Below are 23,157 nucleotides of genomic sequence, written 5' to 3'. Positions count from 1 at the left end.
CACCGCACTATTCTTTTCTTCTTACGCTTTCGCCATACCCTCTTCCTCCGCTTTCCTCCTCGCGCTCTGTTCGCTATCGCAGTCTTTCATCGCCCGCTGCCCTCCACGTTCGCTCTTTCATCCTTCCCTGTGCTCGCTCGCTCGGTTTCGAGGCACGCCTACGCTCGCAGCAGGAACGGGCGCCTAAGAGCTGCGCTTCAAAAAATTCACTGCCGTAGCTAGATAACTAGGTTCTACGTAACTGAAATATTATGTATAGTTTGATTCCTACGCAATGTTAATATACTAACGTAGCTACTTAACGTGACAGCTCTGCAAATCACGCAGTTTTTAAACTTAAAACAGCTCAACATTCGACAGGGACGGAAGGGGACGCCCATAACGTTGACACCCAACAACTTCTTTATTCCGAAAGAAAAGACCGCTATCCAGATACCGCAGGCATACCTCGCTGGTATGATCTCGCTGCGCACACTGTTTCCCCTCGGGCTAGTGGGGCGTTTCTCTCGCAGCAAGCTCTTCCTCTTGTGGAATCGTTGGACGGCATGCTCCGTCCTGTCTTCCAGTTGAAAAGCTGGAAACCTGTAATTTGCTGTCACTAAGATGTTATACGCTGCACTACAGCCAAATATCTCTAGTTAGCGGCGACCTCGTACAGCAGCTCTGTGAAAACAAAATCAGCGTCTGAAGTACCGGATTGCCGTGCTGTGAGAACCCTTGTGAGATGAAGAAATTACGAGCAGTAAAAAGCGCTAAACAACAGTACAAAAAGAGGGACACAGCGAACAGCGTTGACTAACAACCAAGTGTCTTTATTCTTTCAGTCAGCATATATATGCTCAACCGCTGTCTCAAAGCACAGATTCAACAGAATTCAGCATGCGCAGGGGCAAAAATTGCAATTAAAGCGATAAGAAAGCAATCTCTTTCGGAAGGAGAGAAATGGAGGGAAGGCTTACACAGGCTTCGCCGCTGTGAAAAGCTTCGGAAATAAGACGTGCGCGGCCATCGCGGTATTCTAACAGATAATTCACATCTTTAAAAGACGGCTTTCAGCCGCATTCATTGCAATGCAGTGATAGTTGACTATCACTAGCTAGCTCGTTTTTGAACTCTGTTTGAGTGTTCGCGCATGCGGTCATTGATGCACCGTCCCGTTTGATTGATATAAAAACGCTTACAAGAAAGAGGAATCTTATAAACCACACAGACACAACAGTCAACAACAAACCTTGGCTGTGCTGCTTTTTACAACTTTTTTTGTTGTTTTAGCTCACCCGCTTGACTTTATGGAACAGGCTAGCTAGCTTATTTCTGGCAGTGAATAGCAACCAAAAGCCTGCGCTGCTGAGAACCTTTTTGAGATTATGCGCAACCTGGTGCACATATGGGGTAACCACAACCATTTGCCGTGAGCGATTCTCAGATTGAGTAGCTGCCGATTGCTTTCTTTTAAGGCTTGTTGTGAGGCTTTCAGCGATGCTAATTAAAATCGGTAACGGGAAACCTGCGAGCTTCAGCCTGGCTACTTACAATTCGAAGCTTGCATCTACTTGGTGGTCACAAGACCTGATGAGGGCCGCCTTGATGCAATATCTTGCAATACCGCGCTTAACTATATTTAAGTTCGCGGAGGAAAAGGGAAGAAGGCTCTTATGAGACCGAGGAGCACACCCCCAACATACATGATTGCTTGAGAACGATAGCTCCAAGTCTAAGAAACGCAGCTTGTCTGACGGATGCTCCGTGGCCAATTCAAAGGAATCGAAAACTAAGCGCAACATGTCAAATATTATAGCAGCAGCAGGCTGCGCGTCAGTTGTGTTAGTATTGTAAAAATTAAAAAAATAAAATTAGAATGTGGTCCTCTCTTCGTCCGGTTGTTTAGCGCTGTTTACTGCTCGTAATCATGAACCAACCAGCCCAAATGCGTACTCTTATGCAGAAATTATTTCGAAGAGAGCGCTCCCCTTAATTACTACGCTATCGGGAACGCTAAAGTTGCCTCAACTTATCACACGGCGCCCTTTATTCGAACAACAACAAATTGATTCGAGCAACCAATTGACGGTGCATACATAACGACTCCCTCGAACGGAAGCACCGCGAATACGAGCCCTCAATGAATAATTTTTTTGGACGATAAAGCAGACACTCTTTGGAATAGTATAGGCACAAGAAATGACTATTATTTGAGGTGTTTGGGAGTGCACATTGTTACGTGTAGAAAGACACTGACGGAAGAGGCTATTTACAGACTATTTACACTAATTTACACTGGACTGGAGCCAGAGCACCAGGCCGACATGCGCTCGCGCCAAGTGCACAGACCCACTTCGTCGTCGTTCTCGCGGCGGCTCGTCTCTTGAGTATCGTAATATCGTAATAATACCCCCCGGCGGCAAAAGCGCCGTCACGGTGCTGTAAATATCCAAGGCGCGTGGAGAGTTGTAGGGCTTGAGTCGGGCGACGTGGACAATGTCACTGGTTGTCATAGCGGAAGACGTAGTCGGCATGGCTAAAACAATTTCATAGGTGACATCGGTCGCTTGGCGGAGCACGCGATATGGGCCTGTATAACAGGAAAGCAGTTTCTCACAAAGGCCAACTTTACTCGATGGTGACCAAAGCAACACGAGGGTGCCGGGCACAAAACTGACATCACGGTGACGGAGGTCGTAGCGTTGCTTTTGTTTGCCTTGAGAGACTTGTAGACGAGCGCGCGCAAGTTGGCGAGCATGGTCAGCATGGGCGATAACATCACGGGCATAAGCGCTAGTTGATGCTGTGGTGGACGGAAGCACAGTGTCTAGTAGTAGCGTTGGTTCTCGGCTATGCAAGAGGTAAAACGGGGTAAAGCCAGAAGATTCGCGAGGGGAAGAGTTGTACGCAAAGTTAATGTAAGGTAGAGCCAGGTCCCAGTCACGGTGATCGTCTGAAACGTATTTCGATAGCATGTCGGTAAGGGTGCGGTTCAAACGCTCAGTGAGGCCGTTCGTTTGAGGGTGGTAGGAGGTGGTAAATTTATGCTGTATGGAGCAGGCTCGCATGATGTCGTCAATGACTTTGGCCAAAAACGTACGGTCACGGTCTGTTAGCAATTGACGCGGAGCACCATGCATCAAAATAATATGTAGAAGGAAGTCGGCAACATCAGTTGCGCAACTGGTCGGAAGAGCGCAGTTTACGGCGTTGCGGGTCGCGTAGTCAGCGGCGACTGCAACCCACTTGTTTCCTGATGTAGATTCAGGAAATGGGCTGAGAAGGTCTAAGCCAACACGATGGAAGGGCTCGGCAGGGATGTCGAACGGCTGCAGGTAACCAGAGGGGAGCTGGGAAGGCTTCTTGCGTCGTTGGTAAAGTTCACAAGCGGCGACGTAACGTCGTACGGAACGGGCAAGGCCTGGCCAGAAAAAACGGCGACGTGCACGGTCATACGTTCGAGATACGCCGAGGTGTCCTGCCGTTGGTTCTTCTAAAACGGTTGAGCGGAGGTGTTTAGGTGTTACAACTAGGAACTCAGAGCCGTCCGGATGAAGGTTACGACGGTACCGAGTACCGTCGCGGAGGACGAAGAGGCGTAGAGTGTCATCGGCTGGAGAGTGTTCAAAACGGTCGATGAGTGCTCTGATGTAGGCGTCACGACGTTGCTCGTCGGCGAAATGAAGCAGCTGTGATACAGAGAATACGCAAGCAGCAGTGGTAATAATGGAGGAGTCAGGGTAGCCCAGAGGGTAACGCTACAAGCTGTCAGCGTCTTGGTGCAGGCGGCCAGACTTGTAGACCACATAATATGAAAATTCTTGTATCCTCAAAGCCAATCGACCAAGCCGGCCTGTAGGATCTTTTAGCGATGAGAGCCAGCAGAGAGCATGATGATCAGTGACTACGGAAAAAGGGCGACTGTAAAGGCAAGGACGGAACTTCGCAACCGCCCAGACAACAGCAAAGCATTCTCGTTCCGTAACGGAATAGTTGCGCTCCGATGGTGCGAGGAGGCGTCTCGCATAAGCAATAACGCGATCCTGGGCACGCTGACGCTGGGCTAAGACGGCACCTACGCCATGACCGCTGGCATCTGTACGCAATTCTGTAGGGGCATCAGGGTCGTTGTGGCCGAGAATCGGTGGTGATAATATCGTAATAATGATGGTGACGATATCGTAATAATATGAAATAAAACTTGCACTAGAAAAAATCAAATCAAGATACCATTTTTCTTGTAGTGTATACGACGATAACGGCAGTAGATGTTGTTTTCTTGCGCACATACTTTATTTTATTATAAGGGCGTTAGAATTTAGCGAAATTGCTGATTTGCCTCTTCTCCAGGTCTATGAAGGAGCGAAACCACTTGCATACACATCAACCATCTGCATATGATGGATACGTCACCGACATTTTGGCGCTCCGCCTCTGGGCATGCGCGTCGAGGGTCCCGCCGTAAACGCGAAGCGCATGTCGCTGCGGCCGCTCTTCTTGAGCACCATTGTCGGCTGGCAGCTTCATCGGAATGAGTTTGACACCATCGACATAGCCTCATAGTTGTTCGAAGTTTTTCTGCTGCTGGTTATCAAAGTTAACTGGCAGCAAAGTTGCAGCAGCAGCTCCCAAACTGTCACGTTCCCAATAGGGACTACATTTGGAAATGGTAAGACCTAGTGCTAATGAATCTCGTTCTTGCACTTACCGCCCCAACTGCGCTGCTCTGATATATACATTCAAACGCATCTGAGGAAGCGCTGAATTTTTGCGAACACCAACGGCAATTATTCCTTGGTTCAACAACTCGCGTATCAATTTGTAGAACTAGCGTTCCGGCACGGGAACCCACCTCTATAGTTTCCCAACGCTACAGCAGTTTAATTAATGAGGCCTCGTAGAGCTCGGTTTTGCGCGTATTTGACCCGCCAGATAGATGACTTCAGTGTGCGCGCAGCTCTGATGGCGCTGCGCCGCGAAAACGATGTTTCTGTTAACGGCCACCGAGGACGCTCCTATCGCGGCTGCTAGGTAAGTGCGCCAACACGCAGCCAGTAGTTATCCCGCCTTCCGCCCATGTGCTGGCGCATCAACTCACTCTGCGCGGCTCGCAGCGGGCACACACCGTGTGTGTAAGCGCGTATGTGCTGCTCGCACTATCCCAACCTCGCAAACGCGCCTCGCGGTGGGCCGTCTCTTCAGGCGCCTTGCTAATGAGCGGCCCCTTCTAGCTAGCCCACGATGGCGGCCGGAAGCGCTCGGTGTCGGCGCGCTGATAATAGGATATTCCAGCGCACCTATTAGCCAGGGCTCCCGTTTTCGCCCGCCCACCTTATCCGGCGCGAAACAGAGTCTTTCTAAGAGCGTGCTGAAGAAGCTTACAGAGCATCGCGACTGCCAGCTTCTCTTAGAACCGGTGCCAGCATCGTCACTTTATCCAATTAAGATGATAAGTGGGACTTTCCGAATTCGAATAGGCCTCTAGCAGTTGTTCTCTGTTTTCTTATACAGATCCCTGAGTACGTATGCAGGCTTTACCGCCCATTTTTTCTCAGTTGGCCAGAGGCACTCTGTTTGCTCTGAACACTCACTCACTCACACGCAGTCATAACGCCGTATGCAGAGATGAGATAATCTTTCTCAACGGCAATACTGCCCACCTTGATACACTACTCCAGTGGCGGTGAATAGACTTGCAACTGCCGAGATACGACCGTGACGTCTTACGCATCTTCTGAGGGCTACGAACGCAAAACAAGAGCTCGCATAGCCTGTAAAAAAATGTTTCAAGCAGCGCAGACTGCGCGCGCCTCTCCTGCGATGCCTTTTCTCGAAAGGCCATGTTCGCATAGTCTCTCTCGCATACTAAAGAACGGGAGTGGGGGCTGGAAGGAGAGGGCCTGACGCGCGTGATTAGATGGCACGTTGCCAGTGTGCAAAGTACTAACAGGGAGTTTTAGAAATAGGAGTCCCGAAATTGGAGGACCCTATTGACGAGGAGTACAAAATAACGCAAATAGAGTACGAAAGAAAAATAAGTTTGCTTTCTTAGGGGCACAAAGGCCTACTGAAGACGATATTGCTAAAATTGCATAATATAAAACTCCTAACGCTGGGCTCATGCGACGGGACAAACATCAAATTCTCTCCGCCGTTGAGCGTGATGTGACTCAGTGCCGGTGGATCACGGGCGTAGACTCGTAGCCGCTCCTCAGGACGCTTGATGAACGCCAGAATTTTACAGCGCAAGTAGTTCCTCTGGTCCTTTATCTGATGAACACTTGTCAACGTCATTGCACTGGCTTTACTTAACGTTGTTTAAGAAACCATTAACAAACCTATACGTTTCGCCACCAATGCGAGTGGCAGCGACAGTATGCATATGGTGCAATAAAGCGAATACATCCTATTTATCTATGAAGGGGAATCGTTAGGCACGTAGTTCGATCTTGCTGTTACCATCTTGAGTAGGAACAGAGGAACTAAAGGATATATGAAGTACATGAGGATATAAACCGGCTCGCGACACTGCGCTTGAAGGAACGGCAAAAGTCATACTTCAAGAAAGAAAACAAATGCAGAGCACAGCTGCCAGCGTAGCCACCAAAAATGTCTGTTCGGCCAAAGCGCCTTGACATTTAAACGGATGCTTGGTCCCTGGTCTTGCCCATCAAAACAGCGCGAAGCCCTGCACTTCTTGTTCTCATATATTGAGTCAATCGGTTTACTGCCTGAACTATGGCTCACACACGTCGTCTCATCAAGACTGTGTTTTTATTTTACTTTGCATTTACCGCCGGCATGTATCGCACCCTACTACTGTTAACATGACGCGACCTGAATTTTTTTATTTTCCTTTTTTTTCTTCTGCCCACCTTGTAGGGCCTTTCTTCTCCTTCGTCGCATTCCTTGCAGGGTAGCATGTAGGAAAAAATACGCTGGCTAAACACTGCATTTTCCATAAAGAGATTTCTCTCTCTCTCGGCTACAGCAACTAAAGCTTGTAACTTGGCACGTAACAAAAATCATTCGAACACGGGACCTGTGGCCGAACTGCACTCCTATGGCCTTCGGCAGCTTCAAGGTGAAGCAAGATATTGGATTACACATGCAAGTAGGCCGGCGACCATAGATGCTCAGTCACAATGCCCTCTAGCAGCATTGATATAGGGCATTGGGAGGCAGTTCGACGAGAGCCCCGTGTTCCAATTACTTTTGTCCACACCTGTAGCAACTGTTATTGTTGCGCATGTCACATTTTCTTTCCGTCTGTTGGCCCCCTGTGGGGCAGCGTACTCAGAAATTTTACAGCCTTCCACGTTTTTTTTTTCTTCTGCATTCTTCAGGTCGAGCTGCTCATCTGGTGACTTAAGCGGACTCCAACCCGACCGGTGAGTTATATACAGGCTGTCAACTTGTTTTTCGCATGTTGCAAGTCACAGGAGAAAAAAAAAAGAGGTGTATTTCCACAGCGGAAGCACGGTTTCAGATTTGAATAACCTTGCTTGAGCTGTTATGTGATTCGGGGTTCGGTTAAGAGATTTTGAGTTATCAATATACCCCACGTCACGAAGTCTTCTGTGCTGCGGCAAAATACCGGAGCCTATAGAATTGACAAAAGTAATAATCTTTATACAACACATGCAAGTAGAAAATAACGTTGCAACCACTCACGCTTGCATACAGAGGTTGCAACACACGCATCGAGAGCAAGCATGCTTCACTGCTTCAGCGAATAAACACTCCAATGTAATCTCACTTAGCAGTCAGCACGCTCTGCTAATAGATCCAATTTCCGTGAAAGCACTCGGTAACAATGAGTTATCTATTGAGCCAACACATTCAGTTTAAGGTGCAATACTAGTGCAGCTCTCAGTAACAAACTGGCAAACTGAGATAGCACTAAAAGTGCAAGAGTGGTCATAAGAATAACAAAGCACAGGGCTATGCCCACGCTATTAGAGAGCTTTAGACTAGGGGACGCAAACCGTGCCCGCGGTTGGGGGACGCAAAGTCCATTCTGGACAATTCGCGCTCTTTTGGGCTCGTTTTGAGTTCTTTCGTACGCCCGGCGGTTAGCGTCCCCTGATCTAAAACTTTGTGTCATGTCCTTCCTTGTGCATTTGAGGCAACTCAGTCTCCCGGTATATCACAGACCGACTAGCTCGAATTACTGCCCATACGTAGATAATGAAGTTAACTGCACAATCTCTGGGCTGCAGTGATTCCTCGTTCTTCCCTTAGGGCTTACATGGCATTCCAGATGCACGTCCAGAGTACTTACGATGCCTTCGAATCATTGCTCGTCGGACGGTGTTCTCAGGTGCATACACGGCGCTTATGATCACGTGACACGCACGTACAACCCCGAAGAAATGCAATCGAAGACAGCTGTCTGTACGGTGAGACTAAACATTGAGCGAATGAAAACAAGCAAAAAAAGAAAGGTACACTGGTGGGTGACACAATATGCCAATGTTTGTCTCAACCGTAACCAACTAGTCTAGAGATGCTCACTCCTGCAACCGCTTCGCGCTTGTGGCGCAGCGACACAAATAAACTCGCGTACGGTCGACCCTTGTTCGCATTCCCAAAATGTTGAGCAAATGCAAACTCGGAGACTTTTGTGACTGAGCTCTATGAGTATTACTGAACGTACACCCGCCGCGATGGATTAATGGCTATGCACTCTGCTACTGAGCACAAGGTCGTGGCTTCGATTCCAGTCCATTGTGGCCGCATTCCGACTGGGACGCAATGTAGGAACGCTCGTGTACCATGCTTTGGGTGGATGTTAAAAAGATACTAAAGGCCAGTAGTAAGCTAAAGTGATAGATTAGTGCTCGAGAATTTGTAAGGCGTCAATATTATTGCGAACCGAGCCTTAGTAATCGAGAAATTGAGGTATATGCAGGACACGATTAGAGAATCCACCGGGACATTCAAGCACTTGCCCGATGACGAAGGCACTCCTCATTTATATTCTGTCACTAATACTCAACCACTCGTTATAAAAACATCATTGTGTTGTGTTATAAGACGAAAGAAAGTTCTGCTTATCCAGTTCTATTTCATTTTTAGAAAAAAACAAGAACTGATTCGCTTTACCCTTGACAACGACGCGGGCAGTCTAAAGGTTTCGTTTTCGCTCGACTCTGCGCCGCCCGTGTTTTCGCGTTTCAGTAGTTTCGTTATCGCGTAGTGCTGCGATGGCTTTGCTGGCTCGCGAAACTCGCACAAACTGCAAGTAGCAGGTAATTCCACTTCCATCTGATGTCGCTGCATAACCAAACGGTCCACGCCACTTGACCAAATGCAGCTGCAGCGGCGAATCCACCGCTCTGTCTTGGCTCGGCTCCTCTACGGCCGCGCGTTTACGTTTTGTGCACAAAACCGTGGCGCCGTCTGTCGGACGCCGTTTTGATCACCGATGGTAGCAAAGGGCGGTGATGGCGTATTGCAACGTCAACGCTCCCCGGTTGGGTGGCGGGAGATTTGGATTTCGATAAAGGTATGCGGACCTTTAAGATGCACTTTTCTCGTATGCCTTTTGCACTTAGCATATGCCTTTTGTGTCCCTTTAAAGAAACCAAGGTAGTTAAAATTAATCTCCCGCCCTCCACTATACGGCGTCCCATATAACCTGCTGCGCACTTTTGCAACGCAAAACCTCAAGGTTGTATTGTTTTTTTAAGCACGCGTACAAACATTCTCAGTAGCTAGTTGACTGCCGCGCAGACTTGACGCTTGAGCTACTGCCCTTTGAGCAGAAAGCTTACCACCGCGAGTGCAGCATAGGGACATGAGGAGAAACAGGGAATCCGACAGAATAATAATAAAAAAAAAGCAGAGGAAATGGGTTGAAAAGAAATATGACTAAGGTGCGCATGACCTCCGCTTTCCCCCTGCAGAGCAGGCAGTTTACGAAAAGAAAAAAAAAAAACATTGAAAACGCGAGCACTGGCAGATCGCAAAGAGGGGGAACCACGCGCTGGGCGTTTGCAACAACCACGTTGTTGTCATTCGAATTGACGGCGCCATCGCTCGAGACGCCCAAAGTGGCTTACCTCGGCAGAACTCGCGCGAGCGTATACTATACGCATGTATATACTGCATCATGGGTACAGCCGCTCTCCTCCTAGAAAACATCCTCTTTCATTTTTTTCTTTCTTTCCAAGAGCACCGCAACAGGACCGAGCAAAAGCGCCTATGGTTTTGTCGGTCGGGTGCCTTGGAAGAAAAGTGCACGAACGCATTTTTCCGGCCTTTCGAATCGCTTCTGCACTTCCCACTGTCTTCCCGGCTCTGCCGCGGCGTCGGTGGAAGTGCATAATCTCGGCTTACAAAACCACATTGCGCTCGCTTGCGCCCGCTCCCTCCCGTTCTAGTTTCGTTTCCCGAATTCGGATCGAATAACTTTTGTTTTTGTTTCTCCCGATCGAACCACCGAGGAAGTGTACACGAATACAAGAGGCATCGCGCTGCCGTGGGAATGCGTGCAACTCGCGTGAAACTGTGCGGCTTCCTCAGCGACTGGGGTACAGTTGAAGTAGGAAGACGAGGGGAAACGAGGGGTGGGGGGAGGGACGTGTGTGACAGGAGGTGGGTAAGGAAGGGTGGCCGGTGCGCATGTTTCGGTGTTCGCTTCGTATGAGCTAGCCGCAGGAGGGAAGAAACCACAGGTAATGTATAATCTGAGCAGACTGCAACGTCAGTTCTTTTTGCAGACATAACTCTAGAGAATGTCTTACACCCAAAAGGTAAAGTTTGCATATGAGCAACCCCGTCAATAACGAGACAAAAAAGAAAGACACTCACATTTGCACTGTTAAGAAAGGAAACGTCGTGCTGATTGTTCTGACTTGATTTCGTATATTGAGTTTATGTAATTTCTCGATTACATTTTATCGCTCGCCACGTTAAGCGGACGTAGAAATGGCGTCTTGCTGTTCACAGTCTTAGCACGATATGTTTCTGCTTGGTTCTCCCTCATTGATGAAGGGGAGCATTTGATCCCGTGTCGGATGGCATTATATCGTGCTCTCTTCTTTTTCTTTGCCCTCATTCGTTTATTCTACACTACACGAGTGCGAACTTTAGGCGAAGAAATGTATCTGGTCGGTGTGACCGTTGCACGAAGGGAGGTTGGTGTGGTATTGCCCCGCAAAGCGACAAACCTACATGTTGTGAAATATCGCGATTTTGCCTCGGCAGCTGTCGCCACCAGTGGTTTTACCGAGTTGACCTGAAAAAGCCCCGGGCACGTATTCAAAGCAAGATCTTGCGGGAGGATTTTTCGTCAGAGAAAATCCAACCAGTCCTGATGCTGCACATCTGATTAGGGAAGGCGGCCGGCCAATGGCAAAGATCATTTCGGAACGAAAAGCTTGGTGAATTCGGCCCCTGCTCCGCGTAGCCAGGACTATACTTAAACATGAAATATCTTGACTCGTACGCGTACATATATGCCACGAACATCCTTGTTCTATTGTCCCTGTTCCTGTTTGTTATGACGAGCTCACAGGAATTATTAATTCGAAAGCATTATACGGCTCATGAAGCGAAAAATCCGGTGGCGTGGCCATAGAGAGAGAGAGAAAGGCAAAGGAAAGACAGGGAGGTTAACCAGAGATTATCTGCGGTTGGCTACCCTGTACTGGCGGAGGGGCAAGGGGATGCGATAGGTGAGAGAGAGAAGGATTTAAAAAAAAGAACTAAAAACTACACACACAAACGCACGTACACACAAACTGTTTCTGTGGGCACTGTCACGCAGCCCGCAAAGGCGTTCCTAGAGTTATGCAGTGTCACCGTACAATCCTGCGTCACACAGTGAAGTCACAATCTGCCAGAAAGTCCAGTGTCTTTCAAGTACCGCAACAGCACCTTCATAGCCGTTCGCGCTGATGTTCGCGTAGGCCAGTTTTCAAGAATCTTGTTTTCTGTCATTGGGCGCTTGTCTGGTTTCTCTAGGGTGGGTGAGAGGACTGCTCTTTGCGGATTGAAACGAGAACACTGACAAAGAAGGTGTGCGATTGTTTCATTGCACCCGCAGAAGTCACAAAGTGGGCTGTTGGACATTCCGATAAGAAAGGAGTACGCATTTGAAAATGCTACTCCAAGCCATGGACGAGCTAGAAGGGCGCAGTCTCGTCGTGGAAGCTCGGGCGGAACACGGAGGAGGAAAGAGAAAAGAAGAAGGCAGGGAGGTTAACCAGAATAACGCCCGGTTGGCTACCCTACACCGGGGGAATGGGAAAGGGGAAAGCAAAGATCACAGGGAGAGAGAGGAGGGAAGGAAAGAATGAAATTGTGGCAAGTTCACTAACGCGTGCGGTTTTACAGAAATTGCCTTAATAGTCACAGGTGGTCGCACAAACCCGTCGACCTTAAGAAACACAAAAGTGCCTTCACCGCTTTATGGGCCGACGGGCGATGGGGGCGGTGCTCCAGCAGCACCTGCACAGAAAGCGGCTGATTGTCCAGTTTTTGGAAAGCTTTGGCAAGTTCTTGTCGCTCTAGGGCATATCTTGGACAGTGGCACAGCAGGTGGTCGATGTTTTCTTCGGTGCCACAGACCTCGCATGCTGCACTGTCAGTCACCCCAATTAATGTAGAGTATGCCTTTGTGAAGGCCACTCCTAACCAAAGGCGACAGAGAAGCGTAGCTTCACGTCGAGGAAGTCCGGGTGGAGGTCGGAGCTGCAGGGAGGGGTTTAGTCGATGTAGTCGTGTAAATCGTAAGTTTTGCGAGTTCCACTCGGTCACTGTGAGGCTACGTGCCAGGTGTCGAAGCTGCCTTGCAGCGTCAGTCCTCGAAAGCGGAATCGGAATGCTGTGCTCTTCTTGATGAGCTGTGCGACCAGCGTTATCCACAAGTTGAGATAACGATTCCAGGACTACAGAAGAAGACAGATCTACCGGCCCCTGCTCTAAAACAGCTGAGCTTACTTCTTCTGCATGAAAAGTACAGCAACCACGTGCACATCTATACCGACGGATCGACTACGTCGTGCAGTTCTGGTGGTGCCGTGGTTATACCAACGCGAGGAATGACACTGCGGTTCAGGACATCGCATGTCACGACCTCAACGGCGGCAGAACTAACGGCCCTGCGTCGAGCACTGGAATTCATTGATTCGGAAAGACCCAGAAAATGGGCTGTGTTCTGTGATTCAAAACCGGCATTACAGTGCACGCAGTCAGTTCTCCGACACGGATGTCATGACCAATTGACATACGAAGTCGTGAAACTTCACCACGATGTCCAACAAAAAGGTCACGAAGTCGTTTTTCAGTGGGTACCTGGCCACTGTGCAATCAGTGGCAATGAGTCCGCCGATAAGGCGGAACACGGAGTTGTAAATTAGGGTCCAAGGTATGAAGGTGTGCACTTGTGAAATCGGATGAATTCCGCTGAACTACTGTCAGGTCGTGTGCAAGAACGGTAAGTTTTTTTCGCTGCGTCGGCTCTCGAAAGAGGAAGGGCAACGCAGTTGACGGCGTCATGGGCAGATCGGGCAGCTGTGTCTGCTCGATCATTGCCATGTATGCCACAGTGACTAGGCAACCACTGATATATGATATCGTGTCCTTCGTCAACTATGCAATGTTGTACTTCTCTGATCTCTGCGACGAGCTGTTCATGTGATCCATGGCGCAGTGCTGAGAGTGCACTCTGTAGGGCCGCCTTGGAATTACAGAAGAGTGACCATGCATGGGGTGGCTCCCCCTGAATGAAATGAAGAGCCGCACGCAAGGCTACCAGTTCAGCAGCTGTCGTTGATGATGCATGTGACGTTTTTAGCTGCATTTTGACGGATCTTGTTGGTATCACCACAGCAGCATCTGAACTTCCAGATGTGACTGAGCCATCGATGTAAATGTGTACACGGCCACTGTGCACCTCATGTAAAAGTTCTAATGTGGCCTGCTTAAGGGTAAACGACGGCATGTTAGCCTTCTTTGTGATTACTGGGATGGTGAGGCATATTTCAGGTCTGTGCAGTCACCATAAAGGTGAGGATGGTCTTGCTTCAGGCATGTAGTTCGATGGCAATGAGGTAAGATTGGCAAGAATTATACGACTGATAGTTGCGTGTGGCCTTTCTGCGGGTAGAGTGGCAAGATGGTGAGAAGGTAGTCGGGAAAAGTGGCGAATATGCGCTCTGTGAGCGTCAGTTACCAAGTACGTTGATATTGGGTGATCTCGAGCTATGACAATCGTTGCCGCTGTAGACGCGCACCTCGGAAGACCGAGACACGTCCTTAGCGCTTGAGCTTGTAGTCCCTGGAGTACGCGCAGGTTTGTTATGCAGGTGTTACCAAGCACAGGGAGGCTGCTTCTTGCGAAACCGAGAAACAAGGCGTTATAAAGCCGCAGCATTGACCGCACCGATGTGCCCCATGACTTTCCACAGAGAAATTTGAAATGTATTATTGTCATCAAGCTCTTCTTTAGGTATGAAACGTGCGGGTTACATGATAGGTCACGGTCGATAATTATCCCTAAAAAGCGGTTTTTCCGTGCATTTGCAAGTGCTTGTCCGTTGGCACTTACAGAGCAACGCTTCGTTGCCTTCCGAGTGAAAGTGACAAGGCAGCATTTCTCTGAAGACAGCTCTAAGTTCTGTTTTCGCAAGTACAATGATGCTAAGGTAGCTGCCTTTTGTAGCCGTGCTCGTACCTGCAGTCGTGTTACAGCAGACGCCCAAATGCAGATGTCGTCGGCATAGATTGATACTTGAACTGTGTTGGGCAAGCATCTGACTAGGCCAACGAGCACTAGGTTCAATAGGGTCGGGCTCAACACTCCGCCTTGCGGTAATCCACGGAACGTTTGGTGTCGAGTCGTGGCGCCATCCTCGGTCATCACGAAGAAATGCCTGTCAGTCAAATACCTGCACAGCCACTGAAAAGTGCGGCCACCGATTCCAGCTTCAATCAGAGCCTCTATAATGGCAAAATGTGCTATATTATCATAGGCGCCTTTTATGTCGAGGAATAATACCGCAGTGAGTCGTTTCAGACGTTTTTGATGTTGAACAAACGTGGCCATAGATGGTACAAGAAGTCACGTAGCACAGAGACGCGCTCGTGCCACCGCTCGTCGTCTTCATACACAGGTGACTTCGATGCCACTCATGCCAGCGTACCCCATCCTGCGCCTTCCTCTGCGAAGGCGCTGACGGCACTGGGCGCTGCCAGTCTGTGCGGTGATCTCGGCGAATTCTGTCGCGCGCTCCGATAGACGAACCTTCGATGGAGGGTGTACAAGAAGTCACGTGGTCACAGAGACGGACCGCGCCGGTGGCCGGTCTGTATTTAGCGCCGTGCATAGCGGCGCTGCCAGTCGGTGTGGGGATTCCGATGAGTTCCGTAGCGAGCTCCAATGGACCAACGTTCGACTTCAATTTTTTGGTTCGGCCGGAGCGCCCTGTTCCTTTGGACGTCCACGCAAGTACAAGAACGCCACCTAGGCACGTGATGTGACAAATGAACAAGGCAACATGAAAACAATAACATTACGTTTTGTAAAACAAGTCATCATGGGCAAGACGTCGCAATGCTTTCGAAATCATCCACGTAAGGATACCTAAGTGCCCTTGACTTTTTCCAATTAGGAAATAAAAATACAAATATTGAGTTCATTATTTTGTTACTGATTAAATACATACATACTCAATAATTTCTTCCGCTTTATTCGGCGCTTTTCTGCATTTTGTGATTCGGCTACCGATACCTCCGTTACAATGCGTGAGCACGACGCAATGCATTTTGACTATTTTTCACGACACTTCAATGCGGCTTCAATGCGGTACGATACTTCTGGACAGTAACCACGCTGACGCTGTCTCTACCGATGCTTCCGGCTTTCACAAAAAGTAGCTTGAGCGCGACAGCGTTTCGTTAGCACAAGCCCCTTTGGTTGGAAAAGTGATGGCCGTTTATAATGCACAGTTCAAACCTTCTCATTTCTGATATCGTGGCGAGAGAAAAAAAGTCGGGTAGACTGGTATCGGGGGACGTAGCCGCAGTCAGGTACTGGAAAAGAAAAGCGACGCATGCTCAGTGTTTCTGACGATTAGGACTGCATAGATGCAGTGGTCTCTTTCACGCGTCGAATGTACTGTGAGCTGAGCTTGAAATATACATTGTCCTTTCCTCCGTGTTTGTATACAAAAAACTTAGATGACGCGTAAGCTTCACTTTAATAGTGGAATTCGATACCATTCAAAAACCCCTGACTGCTTCTCACGCTTCCCGGCAACTGCAGCTTATGTAACCATAATGTTTACCGGGAATCGCTGGCGGCGAACGCTATGGACGAACGCGAGCTTTCTGCTAGAAACTTGGCCTCTTGCGTGGGCCGATCACAAAGGTAGTACACAGTCGCGCCCAAAAAAAATGACACCATTTTCAGGTTTCCGTTATTGTTTCGCACCTTTAATATTCAGGTGAGAAGATTTAACATAAAAGGCATGCGCTCTCGGTGTTTTGTTTCCTGACATATGTTTGTGGGCTGTCATTCTCAAAATTCCGAGGAATAACTTTGTCTAGAATGTAAGACAAGGCATGAACTTTATTGATAGAATGGTGTGGCAATATAACCCGCATATACCATATGGCGTACTGCAAGGCGTGGCATATACATATACCTAAATATATGCGGCATTTTTCGCTCTCGGACAACTCCGCCGACACCGATACCATTTTTTCTGCGACATGGGGCCCTTAATGCTATCGCGTCAACAGGAACTCCCTCACCAGATTAAGGACTGGAATGTGTGTCCCGCATTTGTGTACCGGCGTGGACAGAGGTATATTGAACGCTTCGTCGTGGCTGCTGTGTACCGTTATTATCACTATCTTTGCAATCATCCTTTTTAGAGTTGCCCGCTACCGTGTGGCGAGTGTCGCGTCGTACTTCCTAACCTACCCAGCGAGCACAGCTAAGGATGAAAGCGTACCCGGAGTGCAGCGGCAGATGAAAGACGGCAATAGCGAAGAGAGCGCGAGGAGGAAATCTGAGGAGGAGGGTGCAGCGGAACCACGTGACGAAAAACAGAGGAGGAGGACATGGCGAAAGCGTGAGAACAAAAGCGTAGTGCCGTGCAAGACGGGCTGTGCGTCCACGATGGCCACGATATGACACCAGAGTATCGTGCGTCGTCTGTATGTAAACAAAGCGTTGCATGAGCGGAGGTCTATATGCGGCGGCTGCTGTGAATCGCGCCCACGCGTCAACCAAAGCTCTTCCTCTTGAGATCTCCCGATTAGCGAAGCAGTTGGGCCACACTTCGCTCCGTTTGCAACGTGCCGACCGAGGCAGATTGTCCGCGTCACTCAACATATCACGAAATGAAAACACGTTTGGCGCTGCACTCAAATTATACATTAGGGAGCATCGTAATCGTCGGTGAAATTTTTTGATGCGAAAACATCAAATGGCCCATTCAGCGTAAAATCCGTCGTCTGTAGCTGCGAAAGGACACCTGAATTGTCATTGTCTGCGACGTTACGTCATGAGCGCGCCTCGATGGAGCAGCGCGGGCGAGACTGAGTTGCGCGAGGGGAGGGGGCATCGCCGCAACGTCACGTCACCCGTGCTCCTCGACGGGTAGTCGTCGGCGAGGCAGTCGCGCTACGCGCGCGTGTGGCTGCCGCCGTCTCGTCCTCGGAAGCCGGTGCGCGATCTCTCACATGCTCCCACGCTACGGGCTTTGCGACTAGGTCAGCACCTTGCAACTTCTTGTAGCAAACACAAATCTTCGTCTATGCAAAATCGCTTTTGTCGCTTGCGCTGCGCAGACGAACATAAAGGCGCGGTTGAAGTGCACGGCATGGTCGAGAACATGTCACTCAAGGCAGCCATCTTGGAAAGTGTGAGGCAAGCGAAGTGCCTCGATGCACGCGCGATAGAGGGCGCGCGCATCGACCACCCTCTAAAGCCCCTTAAACTTCGTAAAGTAGCGACACTCTCCTCCTCTGCCTTCCGTCCTCCTCGTTTCTCCTCTCTTTCAGGCTCCCTCCTCGACCGTGGCGCCACCTGCACTGCTCGAGCGTAGCAACGGCGCCAACATGCGCTCCTCGCCACTCCGCAGACGCTTCTCGAGCAAAAATGGCGCTGAATCAAGGCGCGAGGGCCCACGTGATGCTATTAGGCCAATAGTGACACGGCGTCGGCCTCGACCAGAGAGCGTGAGGAGGAGGCGGCATTCTTCAAAGCGTGGCGCTACTTTACGAAGTTCAAGGGGCTTTACCACCCTCGCTAGCGAAAGACGGCAGCGACCATGGTAGCTCCGCTCCGCTCAGGCAGCTCGTAAGCGGACCGTGTTTGTCGCTACGTTAGCTCGCTTACGGCTAAGCGGACGGCGCATACGCATTCGCGCTTCAGCTCCGCTCAGCTGATGAGCAGAGCGTAGAAACGCTCTACTAAAACTCTCTAATAGCTGTGGCCGCGCTTACGCCGCAAGATTTTACGAGATGCCGGTGCTGGTGCTCCGCGAAGCCATGTCACGGGCTCCCGTGTTCCCGCTAGCAGTCACCGTGCCTGTCAACCAGCGAGTCATCCTAGTACAGCGCTTCATTGTAATCTCAAATACGAATAGGAAACTACTAGCAGCGTTCGGTGCATATGAGTTGTTTCTTTACCGTTTTACCACTGGCACATGACCCTACTTTTCTATCAAGGGAGTCATCAGAATATCGTAGTTATGATCGATGTTGAAGAAATTGTTGAGCCCGTAGCTTTCCGGAGGATGCATGCCCGACACAATGGTGCTTTGTTTCACATTCTGCATTGGATCTGCTGGGTTTTCCTGTATCCATTACGAACGTTGAAAGAGTGTTGATAGGCGTAAATGATGACGATAAATCGTTCTGCTATTGGAAAAGCTGACTGTCAATAATAATTGCGGCTATAATGCCGTTTGCTTCGGGCAGGGGGGAGGAGGGGGGACTTAAAGGTGAGTAATCCTAAAAGCGACGACAAACACCGAATTTCATCGCGCCGTAAAAGACTGCTCTCCGATAAAATCCGTACCCGCAACGGTAGCTCGGTGGCTATGGCGTTGCGTGGCCAAGCCTCTTCGACCACATTCCGATGCAGGTGGAACGCAAGAACGCTCGTGTACCGGTTGCATCGGGTGTACGCCAAAGAACCACAAATTGTCAACAGTGTTCTGAAGTTCCCCCTCCCCCACCCCCCCGCGGCCTTCCTCATTATGAGGTGGCCGTTTTGACGCGCAAAACCCCAGAATTCATATTTAATAAGGGTTAAATTCCGTATTTGGCGAGAAAAAATAATAAACTCTGAAAACGCGGAAGCTACTTATAGAGGCAACATAGACGACTACATTTTCCAAGCAGTGTGCACAGCGGCTCACAGGGAAAAAAAAACGTCCCTGGAGACCTTTTAATTACTACGGTTGCACAACGTCCCAAGCAGTACCATTGCCTCTCTCGCTCTCTCTCTCTGTCATGTATACCACTCGCGCGTTTCGGCCTCCAGTGGACATTAATCCAGTGGACATTAATCCTCGCAGCTGTTACGCGTCGGCGTCATATGCCATGTGACCAGATACCGTTGTCAATCAGACCGTTTTATTGCTCCCTGAAATTACCGAGGCATCACCTGCATAACGCACTAGGTAGCCAGCACATTAAACTTCTATATAGCGCACTGACATGAAATTTTCGTCCTTCCGGTACGCGTCGCCAAGCTAAGCGATGTATAATATATACACTTAACACTCTGCCTGGCCTCGCAGTCTTGTAATGTTTCGTGGTTCTTTCATGTTATCAGTTGCTTCCGTTTTCTTAATTGTGCCATATTTGAGTAAGAAAAGCGTGTGACGCGATGCATTTTACATGCGAGCGAGGGTGAGTAATAATATATCCGCGCTCCTGTCTCCTTGAAAAAGTTATATTCGTCATTACTTTCCTATCAATGATTTCCGCATGAAATCGTTGTCTGTCCGGGCACTACTGAGCTAGTTTGGACGTTCTACATCGGTTACTAACGATCGAACGAGAAACAGCGACCACGTGTGCCGCGCTTATTTGGACTAAAGATCGACGAACAGCGCGTAGTGATCAATGTTCCGTCGTCTCAGGTCCCAGTTTGGAGCATTAACAGTTGTATGTTGTAGGCTATGCGCGAGCACTGGCTGTTGTGGGAAGCGCTGCACATGTAAATAACTTAATGTCTAAACCGGTTCGTCGTCGTACTCTCACAAACAGTTATGCAAGCTCTCCCTTCGCGTTTGCACTAGGTAGGCGGCAAAGATCAATTTGAAACGCACCACACTGTGGTTCATCCGACGTATTTTTTTTTTTAAAGTCTTTGTCAACAATTCGTCCGCCATTCGGATATCACAACGCTCGCCTTCAGGCCACGCAAAAAAGAATCACAGCACGGGTTTTCATCCTCGCTGCAAACAACCAAACGGGGCCGCCAAGGTATCTCGCACTTCAGTGAAAACTGAACCGCTGTAGCATTTCCACGCTAACACATAACTGACCGGAGAGGCAGCGGCGACCATGCATGCATGCAAAGCGCTGATATTAGACAGTCTGGGTAATATATGTATTTTAGGGGACAAAAGTAAAGATGAATTTTATTCAACCTCATATTGGTTATATTCTTGATTTTAAGAAAGTAGCTTCGTTCACTTACCTTAGTCAAGAGTCAGTGCTCTTTTCGTGTCAACATTTGGCCTTCCATAACCTGCGTCCCGTTGGCACTGTTATTTTTTTTTGTCCCCGAACCCAAGATACCAGCTCACCAAATGAGGTAAGCTGAGAGGAAAGTAAGCGCAAGTTAAAGTCCTATCAAATGAAACTCGGAGTAGTTTAAAAAAGTTATAGAAGCGAATACAGGCAACTGATGCGGACTTCAGACCAGGAAATTTTCTTTAACTCTACTCTAATACAAATATACTGCCAGTTCGGTATAGTAAAAATCCCTGTAAGCAAAAATCTCGCCTAGAGAAAGGATCGGGGACTGGCTGCGGGCATTAGGCAGCTTCCCGAAGCTGGTAGTCAGCGCCTGCTTGCCTCGGAGGAGATCCCCGCTCTCCATAAGGATGTTCTGCCGAGCGATGGAAGTTTGCAGATGTGTTGGAGAAAGGGTGACATTACTCTCGGGACATTTTGCTGTTTTGTTCGTGCATGCGGCTGCACTGATCGCTCAAGCGCATGACCGAGAGGGACCCCATGTGTTCCGCACTCATTTCTTGTCCTTGTTTTGTGCCCGCTCGTTTCATTTATTTGTTTATTTATTGCTCGCTCTGTCTATGCGATTCTTCGTCTACTGCAGTAAGCAAAGAAAACCGGGAAGCACGAACACTAGCGCCCTTCACAGCGCATGCTAAGCAACTGAGATGGAGCAAATCAAACGCGAATAAAGAATGTACGCACTGTGGAAAAATCGGGATTTATGTTTCTTGCCTAAGAAAAAAAAAGGAGTGCGGCGTCTACTTGCCGAGGTTCATGCATAGGGACTAGACTTTCGTGGTGAGTTGTTTTAGCTTGTTGTACCACTCGTTCTTAGGTAAGTCCTTTCTTTATCTTCTTTATTTATTGATTTATTTATTATTTATTTATTTTTGGGTGTGTGTAGGAGGGATGTTGGTATAGGTTTGCTGAGAGAGTCGATAGCAATTCTGGGGCCAGCTGTCTGCATCTCAAGTTGGAGAGAAGCAGCCGAAGTGCAGATTTTCTTGCGGGACGGTAATCTGGAACCGTCAATGCGCATAAACACTCGAGTGGATATAACAACACATGTATAGGTTATAAAAAAAGTGCCGAAAATTCTCGTATGCATGACGAAAAGGGCGGAGTTTCAGCGGGCAAGTAGCTTCTCATAGAGAACACTTTCACACTGTGGGGGAGGTCATACGCAAATGCTCTCAGGTAGGAGCACATACATGAACGCATGCGCGCGCGCGCACGCGCGCACACACACACACACGCACACGCACACGCACACGCACACACACACACACACACACACACACACACACACACACACACACACACACACACACACACACACACACACATGCACGCACACAGCCGGGTTTAGCCTTGGCTTCTACCTTTATATTATACTTCGCACCCTCTCCGTAAACATGCTTTAAACAATGAATTCTCCAGGTATACATAAATATGACAGCATAAAGGTTTGAACAGGGAAGACAATAGAGCAGAACAGGATATGCAGAACGTACACCCTCCGTCAAAAGTTTTCGGAACACGGGATCCGAGTAAAATCCTAAATTTCATCGCAGCCTATAGGCTCAGGTTCTTCAGCCGAAAGGTAGAGTTGATCTTTTTCATAAAATTATCGCATTCCTGACATACGTTTCACACTCTGTGGACAAGTCAGCGAGAAAATCTAACTTATTCTAGTTTTCCGCGCTCCGTAATATTGTGAGGGCGGCTGTACGTAAGGGATCGCACCTTGAGCTACAAAACGGGCTTGAACCAAGGACTTGAACCTCAAGTGCGAATTATGCGACGAAGACGTTTTTATCTTTTTCCGCGATACACTGGCCTTAGTTAGCTACGTTATTTCTGTGTTGTGCGTTTTCAGTTTATGTTTATGTTGTACATCTTGTGCATATCGCTTTGTCTATGATCAAGCTCGCCTGAAATATTATAGAAGGCCTGCCTAACTAGAATGCCGAACACATCGCAGGTGGTAACCATAAAAGAGAATACTTGCTAAGAAATATATCAATGCTGAAAATAACGATGGCTGTAGGAAGGGCATTGGCTTTCATACAAAAATGTCTTGGTGCTCCGCCCCACAAGATTACAAACAGAAAGTTGAACTCGATGTTCAACAATAAAAATGTCCACAATAAAGGTACACTTCATGTGCCCAATGCACAAAGCTTTTAATTCGTAAGTCCTCTTTACAATTGACCGGATGCTTTCGCTAATATAATGTCTAGCATCAGGTTTCGCTGGAATTTATACTTGCGAACGCATACAGCGCAAGACTTCGTTTTGTGAATATAGGCCCATGTTGTCTCCCCCCCCCCCCCATCACTAAAATTATATATATTTAAGAGCGGTACATTGCATCCGCAACACAAGCTATAATTGAATTAAGGAACCTTCTAACATAATTAAGGAACAGAGAAAGAGTTTTTGCTTCGTAAC

General features: G+C 48.6%; 1 protein-coding gene across 1 annotated transcript in view; it reads left to right on the top strand.

Annotated features, from left to right (window-relative positions):
- Positions 1 to 23,157, top strand: part of Ccn (cellular communication network factor protein Ccn) — a 325,338-nt gene that overhangs the window by 134,116 nt on the left and 168,065 nt on the right. The window contains exon 2 of the mRNA XM_075684966.1: positions 7,329 to 7,373. The gene's annotated coding sequence lies outside the window, so the exon portion shown is untranslated. The remainder of the gene's footprint in view (positions 1 to 7,328; positions 7,374 to 23,157) is intronic.

This window comes from Dermacentor variabilis, chromosome 1 (assembly GCF_050947875.1).
Source record: "Dermacentor variabilis isolate Ectoservices chromosome 1, ASM5094787v1, whole genome shotgun sequence".
In the NCBI taxonomy this organism is placed as follows: Eukaryota; Metazoa; Arthropoda; class Arachnida; order Ixodida; family Ixodidae; genus Dermacentor; species Dermacentor variabilis.
The sequence above is the reverse complement of the archived record's forward strand: the minus strand, read 5'-3'. Positions and strand labels throughout refer to the sequence as shown.